Raw genomic sequence first — 16,042 nt, 5'->3', positions numbered from 1 at the left:
ATTGAGGGCCAGGCCCATTGTGAGGGGACCACCCTGGCTGGTGGTCCTGGGTGCTGTGAGAAAGCAGGCCTCTGCATCAGCTCCTGCCTCCGGTTCCTGCCCTGCTAGAGCTCCTGTTCAAATACTAGTTCCCCCAGGTTGCTTTCTTTGCTCAGGGTGTTTTATTATAGCAATAGGAACCCTAACTAGACCAGCCAGTGAAAGGCAAGATGGCTTAGCAGGTAACTGCACTTACTGACAAGCCTGAATACCTAAGCTCAGTCCCCAAACCCCACATGATTAAAGGAGAGAACAGATTCCCACAATTGGCCTTGCACTCCACCTGCACAAGGGCACTAAAGCACACACACACACACACACACATACAAGTAAGGAGTAAATGTAATTTTAGTCCCCCCCCCAAAAAAAAAAAAAAAACTTGGAAGGAAAACCGGAATGGCCTACACAGGCCAAATTCAGAACAAGATTCTTAGTGGAGGACATAGTCTTTGGATTCTGACTAATGTTCTCTTTCCTTCCATCTATATATGTCTGAGTTAGTTTTTCTATTTAATTGTATAACAACCTTTCCAAGCTAAAGACTAATTTTGAAACACAGTATATTTTTAGAGTAACATTGTTTGGCTTGGCAAAATTACTTCAGAACCCTGCTGGAACAAGTTGACAGGTACATTTACTGCACATGGCAGAGGAAGAAATGACAGAAGACAGGTCCAGCCCTTTCCTGCCATCAGAGCTCAAAAAGAAGAGAAAGCAAAGAGTCAACCCCAAGTGTCATCACTTCTGCAAATTCAAGGGACAAGATGATGTCAGGGTTCAGACAAGAGACAGAAATCACAGCAACAATTCCAACCAAAATCTTTGTGTACGAGGCTGGCAGCTAACAAAAAGCGACTTCAGCCAACAGCGTGTGATGGCTTTCTTAGGTTTTACGTTTGTCTTTTGAGCAGCCTGAAATCCAGAGCCCATGCTTGCACCCACTTCCTTACGTACCTCACATATGCACACCCAGAATTTTCCTGCCCTACATCACCCATGGAAGCTGCCACACAACAAAGAGCAGCCAGTGCCCCAAGGCCTCCAGAGTCAGCCACACCAGCCACACCAGCCACACCAGCCACACCAGCCGACCCTAAGCAGTCTCCTCCATCCACCTTTCATTCCCCACACAGTCTGCAAGGAAGACTCTCCCTTCATCCCCTCTGGCCCTCAGCAAACCTGGCACTTCCCCAAGGGGACCTGCATGGTGTGGCATGTAGGTAAAACCAACCAACCAACCTTCCCATGCCCTCAGCCTGCCCACATCAGCACTGAGCTCCATAAATCACACACCTGTAGGTACCCAAGAGACACAGAAGGAAGATAGGTCTTCGGGGCAGGAAGTGGAAGGCAGAAGCATAATTAGTAAATCGCCTGCCACCCAAGCTGAGGACATGCAGTAGGAAATTATTATGACCTTGCCAGAGTCTCCCTCCCGCCTACAGCTCAGACCCAGACCTCTTTAGGAACACACAGCCTGCTGGGGACAGAGGCTGAACTGGTCTGGGGAAAAGGATGTGTTGGAGTGTGAGACTGAGTACAGTACTGTACCAGCCGTGCGGCAGCTCAGTGGTCCTCCTGGGCTCACACTGGGAACAAGAAAAGATCCCTTCTCCCACTATGACCTGGTAGGGTCCTGTGAGCACCTGTGCTAGCAAGCCTGGCACCGGGCAGGCTGCACAGAAGCTATGCTTACAAAGCATGCTGAAGGAGACCGGACCTGGAGGTGAGGGGCAGCAGACTGATGACTGAGACAGACGGGAGGGAGCAAGGAGGAAGGAAGACAGTTAGACTGAGGCCAAGTACTGAGGCTTTGTATTTACTTCCTCGTGCAAGTCCTGAGAGAAGGCCACATCAACTTCCCATTCAACCAGCCATGTGGAAGTCACAAAGCAGAAGGGATGAATAAGCACAGGGAGCTAGATTTGAACACTCAGAGTCTCTCATAGTTTGTGTGCGGAGGAAGGCACACTCAAGTTCAAGTTGAGGGTGCCCACCTTCCCCTGTGTGGATATATGAAAGGAAAGGTCCCTGGACAGAGACAAAAGGAAAAAAATCAAAACAGTGTCATTAGCCAGAACAGACTATAGTTCTGGAGAAAAACACAAACAGGAAGGGGCCTAGTCAGAAGATCTGACACCTGGACACCATTTTTAACAGGGGGCTGGGTAAAGGCAGGAAATACAGGCACAGAATTGATAAGTAAGAGACTGTTAAGCACAAGAGGTAGCTGAATTTGGACCACTTTCTCCTCAAGACAGTTCTGAGGTACACACCGCAGCTGTACTGTTCTGTTTTTCTGCTGTAAATTCTCTTTGCACAGCTAGAAGAAGGTGGATATAAATCTACAACCCTACTAAGTTACCATGTCTCAGACAAGTACATGAACCTGAAAGTGCAGAGGACATTATACATCTCTGGATCTGACTCTAAGGGTCACATTAAATTCATATTCCATCATTCCACATGCTAACCAAACCAAGGCTTTCTCCCACCCAGGTACTAAGCAGGCCCAGCCCTGCTAAATTTCTGACACTCATGGAATGTCTGTAAATGAAACTATTTACATTCTTATTCATCCTGACTTTAGAGGAACTTCTAAAGCATGAAATAATGTAGATTTTAAGTTAAAATGGCTCTGAAAAACAGACAAAACTTAGAGAACAGGACTTAATTTTACTCCATGCCTTTAAAAAAAGGCAGAGTAAAAGTTGTGGGAGCCAATTCTCTCCTTCCATTATGGGGTTTCCAGATTGAACTCAGGTCATCAGGCTTGGCAGCAAGTACCTTTACTCATTGAGCCATCTTGCCAGACTGAATTTTCTCTCTGCATATATTCTCTTAAAGTGTGCGTGCACGCGTGTGCACACACACACACACACATACACACACGCACACACACGTTTAGTGGCATAAGTCTTTAATCTTACTATTTGGGAGGCAGATGTGAGAGAAACTCTGTAAATTCAAGGACACTACATAGTGAGTTTCAGAGCATCTAGGGCTACACAAGGACAAAAAAAAAAACTTATCTCAAAAACACACACAGGCATGCAGGGTTCATTTTGAGTTCTCTCCTTAGAAGACAACCTTAAGGGGCTGGAGAAATGGCTCAGCTGTTAAGAACACTGACTGCTCTTCCAGAGGTTCTAAGTTCAATTCCTAGCAACTACAACTTATTACAGATGACCCACAACCATCTGTAATAGGATCCAATGCCCTCTTCTGGTGTGTCTGAAGACAGCTACTGTGTGTGTACATAAGATAAATAAATAAATTATTCTTAAGAAAGAAAGAAAGAAAGAAAGAAAGAAAGAAAGAAAGAAAGAAAGAAAGGAAGGAAATGAGGCTGCCCATAGGCAGTGTGAACAGTATCCTACACAGTAGACACAGCCATCCATCCATTTGCTCCCTGGGATCCATATAAAGGAGGCAAAACAAACAAATGAAACCCCATACAACTAACTTATGAAGCATCAACCCTTAAGGCTTAGAATTGCTAGGGGTCACTTTTCACTACAGTCTTCAACTCTACAAGAGAGCTAGGCTACCTTTAATGGCTTGAATGTAATAGCGGGGCAGTGGTAGCCCTCCCCACACCTTTAATCCCAGCACTTGGGAGGCTGAGGCAGGTGGATTTCTGTGTTCCAGGACAGTCTAGTCTACAGAGTGAGTTCCAGGACAACCAGGGCTACACAGAGAAACCCTGTCTAGAAAAACCAATAAATAAATAAATAAAAATAAATAAATAAATGGTCTTGACAAGACCACCCTCCCTCTCCTGATGTCCTCAAGAAAGGTTCCACCCTTCTCTGGAGTCTAGTCCAGCATCTCTCAGGAGTCATCTCCCATGGGCATATGTCTATATACGCATATATCCTAGGTATGATGCTTTAAAGTAGACCAGCAACTAACTGATGGATCCATCAGGCTAAAGGAAGGCTTGGGTTTAAGACTTCCTTTTACAGCCTGTGCTCTGTCATTATCAGTCGGGCCAAATAGGATTGGTCCTTGGTCATGAAATTCACTAGTGGTTATAGCCAGAAGTTTTCAAAATGAAGTAAAAGAGGATATACCACTGCATTAAGGATTAACTCACATGCTTATCTTCAGGTGCACAGACACACATGAAAACATCCACATGTAAATGCATAGGAGCAGTCAGTCCTAACAGACTACTCGTTAAATCCCTACACAGGTCACACTGACAGTCCCTGGACCACGCTACCCTGCCCCTCCTCTTTCATCTCCTGCCCAGAACCTCATTTCGAGACTAGAGAAGAAAAAGGCAGCAGAGATTTAGATGGTTGAGGGGGAATAAATGTCTCAGGGAATTCTCTAGTCTTCAAATGTATCAAAATAGCACATTCTGAGAACACACTAAGAAAATGACTCAGCTGGCAATATAAAAGACATATTACAGGCAGGAATTTGAATCATCCTTTCAGTTTTCATTATAGTAAGATGTTCTCTTCAAAGCTAGATACGGTAGCACACACTTTTAATCCCAGCACTCAGACGGCAGAAGTAGGCAGATCTGTGAGTTTGAGGCCAACCTGGTCTACATAGTGAAACCCTGCCAATATAAACAAACAATAACAACAACAAAAACCCTCTTAAAACAAAACAAAAGCTACCATTTGAATCCAGTATGAATGGTGCATCTAAGTGCAGTTGCAGGTTAATGAACACTAGGTAGGAGAGCCATCTCTGACTCCCCACTGAAATCCATTGCAGTCAGCCTGGTAGTAGACTAGAACTGCCCAAGAGCACCATGGGCCCTCCCTCCCTTCCTCCCTCCCTCCCTAAGAAGTTGGAAGCAGTTGAACAATGGAGAACCCACCTGGGCAGGTCAGACCACAGACCACAAACCCAATTCTATGTCCTATTTACATGGGAAAAAGAGATTAAAATTTATCATCCCACACTTCTTTAAGATCTAACATTCAAGGGTTTTCTAACCAACCCTACAGTCACCAAAGTCAGTCTCCAGGAGAGAGCCACCCAGGCTGGCGTCACACTCTCTGTTTCCCTGTCTGAGTGCTGGCATGCTGTACACTACCACACCTGGTTTACAGTATGAATTGTGTTTGTTTTTTGAGTGAGGTTCATTTATGTAGCCCTGGCTGTCTTGGAACTCTCCAGGCTAGTCTGGAACTCACAGAGACCCACCTGACTCTGCCACCTGAGTCCTCGGATTAAAGGCATGAACCACCACACCCAGCTTAGAGTATGATTTTTTAAAAAACTCAAAATCATTCTCCACATAAGAGACTATACATACAGCATTTATGCTATGTTTCACTTGGGTACTCAAGACATGTTACCCATAAATACACTACTGCCTCTAGAAGATGCTGTGATGGAGCCATTACTTTGTGCAGACATTTAAAACTTTAAAAACATTGACACTTAACTCTTCTGTATGTGTGTGTGCACATATATGTGTGCCACAGTACACATGGAGGTCAAATCTCTTCCTCTACCATGTGGGTTCTGGGATTCAAACGTGAGAGCAACTGCCTTTTCCCATGGCTCCATTCCATGGTCCCTGAACTGTTCTATTTACTTTTTCTCCATAAGTGTAGACAGGGCTAAACAGGCTTAGGCCCTTTACACTTTGGAACTGGAGACTAGTGTCTTGCCATTGTCTCCAGGCTCACTGGCTAGGTTTCTGAGGTGGGGTTGGTACCTCATCACCTACATATCAGCAACTCTGAATCAGGAGCCAGTGGGGGCAGCAGGGAGGCAAAGATGAATGGAATTTTCATAGTACACAGTTCTATCACCATGAATAATGATTCTGAAATGCAGCAGCTGCATTTCCAGGATCTCCTCCTTCCTCTCTCTGTTGATCACTGTTGCCATAACTACCATTTAATTATCTTAAAAAGCTGCACACACATCTCCACTGTGTCACTGCAACTGCAGATGTCCTTCACCTGGCAGCTGCAATCCCCTTAGGACAGTGGGGCTGTCTGGTGAACAAGAAGAGATTCTAAGATGGGACTTTGGTTTAAAACATCAACGCCTGCTACTTAAGTCCCAACCATGATTTTCTGTTAGATAATTTTCTTCTTTCCTACTTATCATGGATCTTTTCTTTTAAATTTTCAAAGAGAAAATGACAACTTTGCAAAACACAAGGGATCTGAAATAATTCTAACTAAGTTGGTGGCTCCTCCAGAGATTTCCATGCCCTGGCCTCCTGGCCTCCTGGCCCGTGTCTCTGTCCAGCACACACAGTAATTATCCAGTTACAGCTTGACATGAAAGGGCAAGCAGAACTCTGAGTCAAGATGGTGGACAGAGACAAGTGCTCAGGGTGTTCAGAATACGAGCCTTAAATTAAACAGGCAGGAAGTGGCCACCACCACCCAGAGATTCCAGCAAAGCTGAGGTCTGAAGGTGGAGAGATGAACACTGCTCATAGTTAGCACAATGGGATCCCAGGCGGCCATCTGGGAAGGGGGTGGTGAGGGCATTAACTCTGCAGATGATGCTGGAGTGTGAGGATGACATGTGAGGTGCTGGGTGGCACCAGGGAACGGGAGTGAATCTGGGATCACAGATTTGTGTAGGTAACATACAACAGTCAAAATACACACCTGTTACGCAGGAGAACTAGTGTGTCCACTGCTCTCCCTAAACACCAGGCTCTGAAGAAACACCCACAGCATTTTCTTTATGGACTCATTTGTCTTCCTGGTAAGCACAGACTTCTCAGTGTAGACACTGGGAAGCTCTGAGCAGATCAACACCAGTTAGTTCATATGAGTGTGTTAGCTGCCTAAAAGAACAAGTATGCCTATGTTCTGATAGCTCAATATCTCAGAGCCAAGAAAACAAAACAAACAAAAACCAAAACCTTGCACTTTAAATGTACAGAATACAAACTGCTCCTAATCAATTCTATTCCTAATACTCAATGCTAACATCTAATTTTGTTTTCTAAGAAAATGCTACCAGGTGGTAAATGGTTTTAGTGCATGCTCCACAGTTAAGTGGCAGTGTCACATTGGAAAGGGTGACAAGGTTAGTTGCACAGCCTAGCACAATCTGAAGTCGCAGCTGGAGTACAGCACAGCAGCAGGCACCTGCCTAGCAAGTGGGCAGTCTAGGGTATGATCCTAGCATGGTGCAGAAACGACACCTGGCCATGTCTTATTGAAAGCTTTGCAACAGGTAACCTCTTGAACAAGTGTTGTGAACAAGTGTTGTATTTTGTTGTTTTTTAATGAGTGCAGGTGTAGGATTCAGGTCGTCATGTGTAGTGGTAAGCGACTTTACCAGCTGAGCCATCTCCATGCCCAGAGAGTCCTGCTTTCATAACCAAACTCCAATTGGAGAGATGACCTGTCCCTATCCTGTGCTCCTCACTCCCATGTTAGCTGGGGCTACACTGCCAGTGAACTGCCCAAGGGGTTGCAGCATGGAACTGTAGCAGAGGAAGAGTAGGGGTCGATGTTTTAAGGTCTAGAACCATAGGCTTCTGCCTTTCTCTCCTATAAAATGCAAAAAATAAAAAAATTGACAGAGTTCCTCTGTGTACCTGGGATCTAGCTGTCCTGGAACTATCTTTGTAGACCAGGCTGGCCTCAAACTCAGAGGCCCATCTGCCTCTTCCTCCTAGGTGCTGGGATTAATGGGTGTGCCACCACCGCCTGGTATACATTATATATAATAATGATCTTCTAGGGTTAAAGAAATAAATAAACACAACTGTTAGGAATGGAGCAGCAAAAGCTGCTAGTCCATCCTTGAGCTGAGAACCCTGGAGCTGCTAAGTGGATGACTGTGCTGTACCACATCCACCTGAAGAGTACAGCTCACACCAGGCCACATCCACCCCAGGGTGCTCACACCCTGCCACACCCACCCTGAGAAGCACAGCTCAGCCAGAACAGGGCTCATTCTGTTTCGTTAAATATGCAAGGCTCAAAAGTCACCATGTGGGCTGGTGAGATGGCTCAGTGGGTAAGAGCACCCGACTGCTCTTCCAAAGGTCTGGAGTTCAAATCCCAGCAACCACATGGTGGCTCATAACCATCCGTAACAAGATCTGACGCCCTCTTCTGGAGTGTCTGAAGATAGCTACAGTGTACTTACATATAATAAATAAATAAATCTTTAAAAAAAAAAAAGTCACCATGTATGACTTTCCATTCTGGGAAAGGCAGAGCTACAGGAACAGATCAGGGAGAAAGGGATGCCCACAGATGCCCATACAGGGAAGGGAATTTTTAAGGTGACTGATAGGACTGTTCTCTGTCCAGAATGTGTGGCAATTTCATGCTGTCTGTATCTGTCAACTACACAGAGCAGTATAGGGGGCGAGACTGATGGCAGGGGGCTGTATATCAATAACCCTAGAATCTTGAAATGAAATGCAGTAAAGATGAGGACAGTTCAGCTTTCCAAACTCAATGTCCACTGTGCTTTCACAAGGCAAGGAAGTTACATTTTACAAAAGTTAAACAACTGACTGGGCGGCCCATGGAGCAACCTGCTCTAGTTAGCCTTTGGTCTTTATGAACTTTGTAATTCCTCATCATGTTACAGCTTGCTGATCTGGTCATACACTAAACACTGTCTATCTCTTTATATCTGCTGCTGAATTTCACTGAAAAAGACCCTGGCCTCTCCACTGTACATATTCCCATCTCAAAGAATTGTGCTGCACATACCATATCCACACGTCTATGTGCCCAGTCCTCTCTACATCGGAGGAGGCTCCATAAGCACTGGCAACACCTTTCTAAGCCACTCCCATAAGGCCACTTCCCATCAGCTGCTGTATGGACAAGGCTGAGAGGACAGAACTAGCGCCCCCGCCCCCAGTACTTCAGTTGTTCAATGCCATTGTTGCACATGAGCTGCAACTGGGGTTCTAGTTTAATTCAAAAGGATTCTGAAGAGAATGTCAGGTATAGCTTCCAACACAAGTATTTAATCCATGTTTTCAGGATGGATCCCTGAGCACAGGGACCCCTCAATCCGCCACGTCTGACCATCCTGGACGGTACCTAACTTACTATTCCTCTGGCATATCCAAACCCTTCTTGATCACTGTGTCTTGGTTGATTCAAGGGTTCCCAGGGCCTCTTGATGAGACTAGGGTAGGAGCTTAATGAGACTGAGAACACACAATTAGTTATCATTGTCTGTGGTGTGGGGAGGGTCTCTCACCAAGCAAACTGTCCTAATAAGCTCTATGCTACTAACAGAGGCAGTCTGCTCCATGCTTTCCATGAAGTTGTTCATTTAGCAAAATACCCTTACTTCACAGGTTCCCCAACTCCAACAACCTAGTGACCCCTCTCCTCCCTGTCCATCAAAAGTCAAAGGGAAAGGGGGAAGCTGGGAGTGGTTAAGTATGTGACGTGGAGGACCGGGTTCAGTTCCCAGCTCCACATCAGGTACTCAACTATCTGCAACTCCAGCTCCAGAGGATCTGATGCACTCCTCTGGCTTCTGTGGGCACTGCTCATACATGGTATACATACAGACAAGCAAGCACATACACATAAATAAAAATAAATAAAACTGCAGCTTTGAAGAAGGGGTCCTGTAAGCTCTCCTGCTTGCAGGAACCAGGTAGTTTCCATTGAGGGGTCCAGGGTATACTTTCCTGTGTTAAGAGACATGCTTGGGAAAAGAACAGAGCTGACTGTGAGGGAGAAAAATCTAGTGAAGAAGATCTTTATGAGTGGTCAGGATACAGGTAACTTAGTGGTAACATACTTTCAATTGGCATGTACAGCCGTGATTCCATCCCCAGCATTACCAAAAAAATGTCATGATCCACATGACACTTCTTCCAAAAAGCCAATGCTGACTTTTGATGGGCAGGGAGGGGAGGGGTCACCTAGTTGTTGGAGCTGAAGAACCTGTGAAGTAAGGGTATTTTGCTAAATGAACAACTTCATGGAAAAAGGAAGAGGACAGGGAAGACAGGATGATGTGGCTCGTATGTGTTCATAATCCTAACACCGGGAGTTTGAGGAAGGAGGATCACTTGAGCCCAAAACTACTTTGGGGGCAGCCTGAGCATGCATGCATGCGTTTGTTTGTTTGTTTGTTTGTTTATGGGTTTTCTGAGACAGGGTTTCTCTGTGTAGCTCTGGCTATCCTGGAACTCACTCTGTAGACGAGGCTATCCTGGAACTCAGAAATCTGTGCCTGCCTCTGCCTCCCAAGTGCTGGGATTAAAGGCGTGTGGGGAGGGCCACCACTGCCCAGCTATTATGGATATTTTTAAGTTTTCTAAGTTCACTTGTCTTCCCCCCCCTTTTTTTAAAAGATGGGGTCTTGCCATCTACTAGTTAATTCAGTCAAATCATTTGTTCTAGACAGATCTCCTTAGTATACATTTTTAAAATTTTATATAAGGACACTTTAGCTGTCAGACACACCAGAAGAGGACATCTGATTCCAGATGGTTGTGAGCCACCATGTGGGTTTCTGGGAATTGAACTCAGGACCTCTGGAAGAGCAGTTGGAGCTTTTAACCACTGAGTCATCTCTCTAGCCCCTTAGTATGCATTTTGATGACTGAATTTCATGTTAGAAAGTGTTTTTTTTTAAGATTTATTTATTTATTATATGTAAGTACACTGTAGCTGTGACAGCGGCCTGCACCCACTTGACTCCAACCCACAAACTCAATCTGGTGGATGTTGTCCCCTCACAACTGTTTCTTTACCCAGTTCTGATGACAGCAGCTCCTCTAACAAGCTGCACAGTCACTTAGCAATCAGGACAACTAAGGTCGAGGTTGGGAAACCTGGTAGACTATGAAAACACACCAAAACATGTATTAAGTTATTAATCCTGTGACATAAAGAAGAGAATAGAGAGTGGGGAGCTCAAGGAACAGTCCAGAAACAGACTCTGCCAGAGAAACCCTGTCTCAAAAAACCAAAAAAAAAAAAAAAAGAAAAAGAAAAGAAAAGAAAAGAAAAAAAAAGAAGTAATTCCTAGGGCTGACAAGATGGCTCAGCTGGCAAGAGCACTGACTGCTCTTCTGAATGTCCTGAGTTCAAATCCCAGCAACCACATGGTGGCTCACAACCACCTGTAATGAGATCTGACGCCCTCTTCTGGTGCATCTGAAGACAGCTACAGTGTATTTATAATATAATAATAAATAATAAATCTTTGGGCTAGAGCGAACAAAGCAAGCAGAGGTCCTAAAAAACTCAATACCCAACAACTACATGAAGGCTCACAACCATCTGTACAGCTACAGTGTACTCATATACATAAAATAAATAAATAAATCTTAAAAATATATATAAAGTAATCCCTAATCTGTCATTGTTACTACAGCTATCAGAGGAGCAGTTAGTAAAACAGATCAAAAACCGATAAAAACAGAGATCCTTTTAATACACGCCTAGAAACTTACAGTTAAAAAGTAGAAATGTACAAAGGTGGCTCGTGGAGGGCTGGAGACATGGCTCAGCTGTTAAGAGCCCTTGCTGGTTTTGCAGAAGATCTGGGTTAGGTTCCCAGCACCCATGTCAGGTGGCTCACAATTACCTGTAACTCCAACTCCAGGAGATTCAACACCCTCTTCTGGCCTACGCAGGAACTAGGCACTTACAGATGTATATATATTTTCAGGCAAAACACTCATACTCATAAAATAATTTTTTAATCATTTTTTAAATGGATCATGGCACATGCCTTTAATTAAGCCATTCAGGAGGCTGAGGCAAGTGACTCTCTTGAGTGCAAGGCCAGCCTGTTCTGCATACTAAGTTCCAGGACAGCAAGGGCTACATAGTAAGGCCTGTCTCAAAAAACCAAACCAAATGAACAAACAATCAAAAAAGATCACACAGAAGGTTCTGAGAGAAAGATAGCAAATGGTTGTCTCACGAGGGGGGCTGGCTGCTCAGGAGAGCAAGTCACCCAGCCCACCACTTACAGTTGTAACCATGATCCCAGTTCCTTATAGTAGTCTACAAGGGAGGGCTCAACAGCAGCAGAGTGCCCTAGGCTGCTCCAGTGTTCACTGCAGCATAACCCCATGGTCTGTGCACCCACATCAAAGCCCACTGAGAAGTTGCTGAGCTACAAGCCATGGGCTTCCTCACCAAAACAAGGGAACACCCTACCCCACCCCACCCCACCTCCAAAAAGTATAGTTTGTAAATATAGAGCTGCCTTCATAGCATCTTGGAAAACTTTCAAGTCCAGAGGAAATGACATGGTTCATCATATGAACATACAAGAATCACCCTGAACTTGAATAGGGTGGCATCCAGTACTCTGAGGGCTGAGTGGGAGAATCCTGAGTTCAAAAATGGCTTGGCAGGCCAGTGGGTAAAGATACTTCCCACCAAGCCTGACAACCCAAATGGTCCTACTCTTGCAGGCTGTCCTCTGACCTCTACACATACACACTGATGTATATACACATACTCTTCTCTGTGTGTGTCTCTCTGCATGTCTCCCTCTGTCTCTCACGCACATGCACACACGCGCACACACAGAAAGTAATCAAAATTTTTGACAGCAACTTGAGCCACATGAAGAATTCTAGGTCAGTCTGACAACTTAGTAAGACAGGACATCATGCTTCAACCCCTCAGACCACAGAAAATCTTCACAAGGTAACAACTCCCAAATGAGCAACTTCTGCTAAAGAACTGAGTGGAGGGACATCAGGCTTCAGAAGAGCTGGCCAATCAGCTGCTTGGACTAGTGGCTAGGCATAGGGGTGTTTTGTCCTATAAAAAGATAAAACTTGTCCAAACTCGGTGTCAGATCCAGAACACAACGCACTTGATTGGCCCGCAATAACAAGCCAAAGGAAACACAGTGCCACCAAAGCAGGAACCTGCAGGTTCCAGATCATGGTACATCCATCAGAACTCAATTCCACTCCACCCCATAAACTAAGCACACCAGTGGAATAAAAGGCAGGGTAAAGCCCCTCTGTAGGGAGGGAGCATGGTCTAGGGAGAGAGCTTGTGGAGAACAGTCTCTTGTGTAGGGGAGAAGAGCCCTGCTCCAATCCTTCAGCCGGGGTCAGTTTATCTATATGCCTAGAGATCTGCTGTCCCCCAAAGTGACAGTTACTGGGCTGTCCCTCTCACAGCATGCGTCCCCACCCAGCACCTTCCCCAGCCATGACCTTCATCTGGCCATCCCATCTTCCAAGAGCCTTTCAGTCCAGCGTCTTTCTAAGTTTATGATCCTGCTAAGTGGCCTCCTCTCTTGCCTTACCATGATGCTCAGTCCATTTCTCCTCCTTGGCAGAAGAGGATGCAGAGAGGGGGTGGGGGTAACAGCACAAACACAGTCATGACTAAGGGTTTCTGAGGGCTCACTATAAACTAAAGTGAGTGTATGTTATCCATGTCTTATATCAAAGATGGATGTACACAAAGCTCACTCATGGCAGCTTGGTGACTGGCTTCCAAATGTTCATAATGGCACCTGCTTAGTAAGTGCCCTCCATCACTGCTAACCTCTGCAACCAAAGGGACATAACATAGTCAAATGTCACCGGGCAGTGGTGGCGCACACCTTTAGTCCCAGCACTTGGGAAGCAGAGGCAGGCGGATTTCTGAGTTTGAGGCCAGCCTGGTCTACTGAGTGAGTTCCAGGACAGCCAGGACTACACAGAGAAACCCTGTCTCGAAAAACCAACCAACCAACCAAAACAGATCAAATGTGGGACTTCTGAGCCAATAGGAGATCACAGTGTGGCTTCTGACTTTAGTCTCCTGGATTGCTTGCTATAGAGAAAGCAGCCTGTAGAGAGGGGCCTCTGCAAAGAACTCTAGATGACAGCATGAGGATGAGGGTCTTGGCACAGTGACATCTGATTGCAGCCTTGTAAGCAGCCACAGCTGGAATCATCCATACAAGGGATTGCTGAATCCCTGACCCACACACCAGAAATAATTCTTTTGGGGTTTTGGGGTGTTTTGTTTTAGACAGGGTCTCAGTATGCAACACTAGCTGGTCTGGAACTCCCTACATAGACCAGCCTGGCCTGGAATTCACAGAGTCAGCTTACCTCTGCCTCCCAAGTGCCACCTGGAGGCACTCTATTTTAAGATGATGCGTTATCCAAACACGGGTAACAGGTAGTGTATAAGCCACTGACTCAGTTAAATAAGATAGGAGTTAAACCAAGACTGATAACAAAGTTAATTATGCTCATCTGAATTCAGAAAGTAGGAGTCATTTATGGTGTGTGTGTCTGTGTGTGTGTGTCTGTGAGTGTGTTAGGTCTTTTGGTGCATGCACATATGTGAGGGCCAGAGGCCAATGATGTCAGGATCTTCCTCAGTCACCTTTGTTTTCGAGACAGGGTCTCATTGGTCTGGAACTCACTGATTCGGCTAGAATGGATGACCAACAAGCTCTGGGGACTCACCTGTCACCACCTTCCTGAAACTGTGAGTACAGACGCACACCCCAGCCTGGCCTTTACATGGGTTCTGGGATCTGAACTCAGACCCTTATGCTTTCAAGCACTTCACTGGTGGGCCATCTCCCCGGACCCCTCCCCTAATTTTCTTTTTTTTACATATATATATATAGTATCTCATTATGTAGCCCAAGCTATCATGGAGCTCACGTCAGTCTTGAACTCATAGCAATCCTCCTACCTCTGCCTCTCAAGTTCTGGGTTTCTAGGTATGAACTGCCATGCCATTATAACACAAAGCCCCCACACAGACTAAAGTCTTAATAAGCAAATGAAAAATTAAGGATGGACAATGGAGTTACTGGTGACATGTTCAATTTCATACCTCCATAATACACATGCACTTGAATACAATTCACTTGGGGCCTGTAGAGATGGCTCTGTGTTTAAGAGCACTGGGTGCTCTTCTAAAGAACTCAGGTTCAATTCCCAGCACCTACATGAAAGCCCAAAACTGTAACTCTAGCTCCAGAGAGTCTGGTGCCCTCTTCCAGCTTCTGTGGGAACTAGGAACATATGTGGTACACAGATATATATGCAGGCAAAACATCCATAAACACTACAAAAATAAAAAAATAAAAACCAGGACCATGAATGAAGGGGATATCAGTCTTCCAAATGTGTCAGGGCAGGGAAAACAGAGAGGTCTGAAAACTGAAACAGATTTCTTACATCGGAAAGAGAGAAATGATGGCCACCATAGCTGTTTGGTGGCACTGGAACCCAGGCAAGATCTTAGCTGGATGAATTAGCTTCAAGTTCATGTGGGATGTGAGCTCCAGAGAGCTGAAACCCGAGAGGCAACAGGACCTCATCTGTATTCCTGTAGAAGTAAGCTGCAGCGGCTGCTGAAGATGGCGGAGGGGCAGGTTCTGATATTGGATGGCCGAGGCCATCTTCTGGGCCGCCTGGTGGCCATTGTGGCCAAGCAAGTGCTTCTGGGCCGGAAGGTGGTAGTCGTACGCTGTGAAGGCATCAACATTTCTGGAAACTTCTACAGAAACAAGTTAAAATATCTGGCCTTTCTCCGGAAGCGGATGAATACCAACTCTTCCCGAGGCCCCTACCACTTCCGAGCCCCCAGCCGCATTTTCTGGCGCACTGTGCGAGGCATGCTGCCCCACAAGACCAAGAGAGGACAGGCTGCCTTGGAACGCCTCAAGGTGTTGGATGGGATCCCTCCACCCTATGACAAGAAAAAGCGCATGGTGGTCCCTGCTGCCCTCAAGGTTGTGCGGCTGAAGCCTACCAGGAAGTTTGCTTACCTGGGGCGGCTGGCTCATGAGGTCGGGTGGGAAGTACCAGGCAGTGACAGCCACTCTGGAGGAGAAACGGAAGGAGAAGGCCAAGATGCACTATCGGAAGAAGAAGCAGATCTTGAGGCTACGGAAGCAGGCAGAAAAGAATGTGGAGAAGAAAATCTGCAAGTTCACAGAGGTCCTCAAGACCAACGGACTCCTGGTGTGAACCCAATAAAGACTGTTTGTGCCTCATGCCTGCCTGGCCTGCCCTTCCTCTGCCGCCGACCAGGGAAGTGGGAACCAAAGG

The 16,042-nt window shown here is 45.7% G+C and overlaps 1 protein-coding gene and 1 pseudogene across 2 annotated transcripts in view; one reads left to right on the top strand and one right to left on the bottom strand.

Moving 5' to 3' along the window:
• The window catches only part of Abl1 (ABL proto-oncogene 1, non-receptor tyrosine kinase), a 110,722-nt gene that overhangs the window by 72,192 nt on the left and 22,488 nt on the right, over positions 1–16,042 (bottom strand). The gene's annotated exons all lie outside the window — the stretch shown is intronic.
• On the top strand, positions 15,349–15,987 carry LOC110318648 (annotated as a pseudogene). Its single transcript, XR_003843519.1, has one exon. The product of XR_003843519.1 is annotated as a 60S ribosomal protein L13a pseudogene (transcript).

This window comes from Mus pahari, chromosome 3 (assembly GCF_900095145.1).
Source record: "Mus pahari chromosome 3, PAHARI_EIJ_v1.1, whole genome shotgun sequence".
In the NCBI taxonomy this organism is placed as follows: Eukaryota; Metazoa; Chordata; class Mammalia; order Rodentia; family Muridae; genus Mus; species Mus pahari.
Note: the sequence above shows the minus strand (reverse complement) of the source record. Positions and strands in the feature narration are given on the sequence as shown.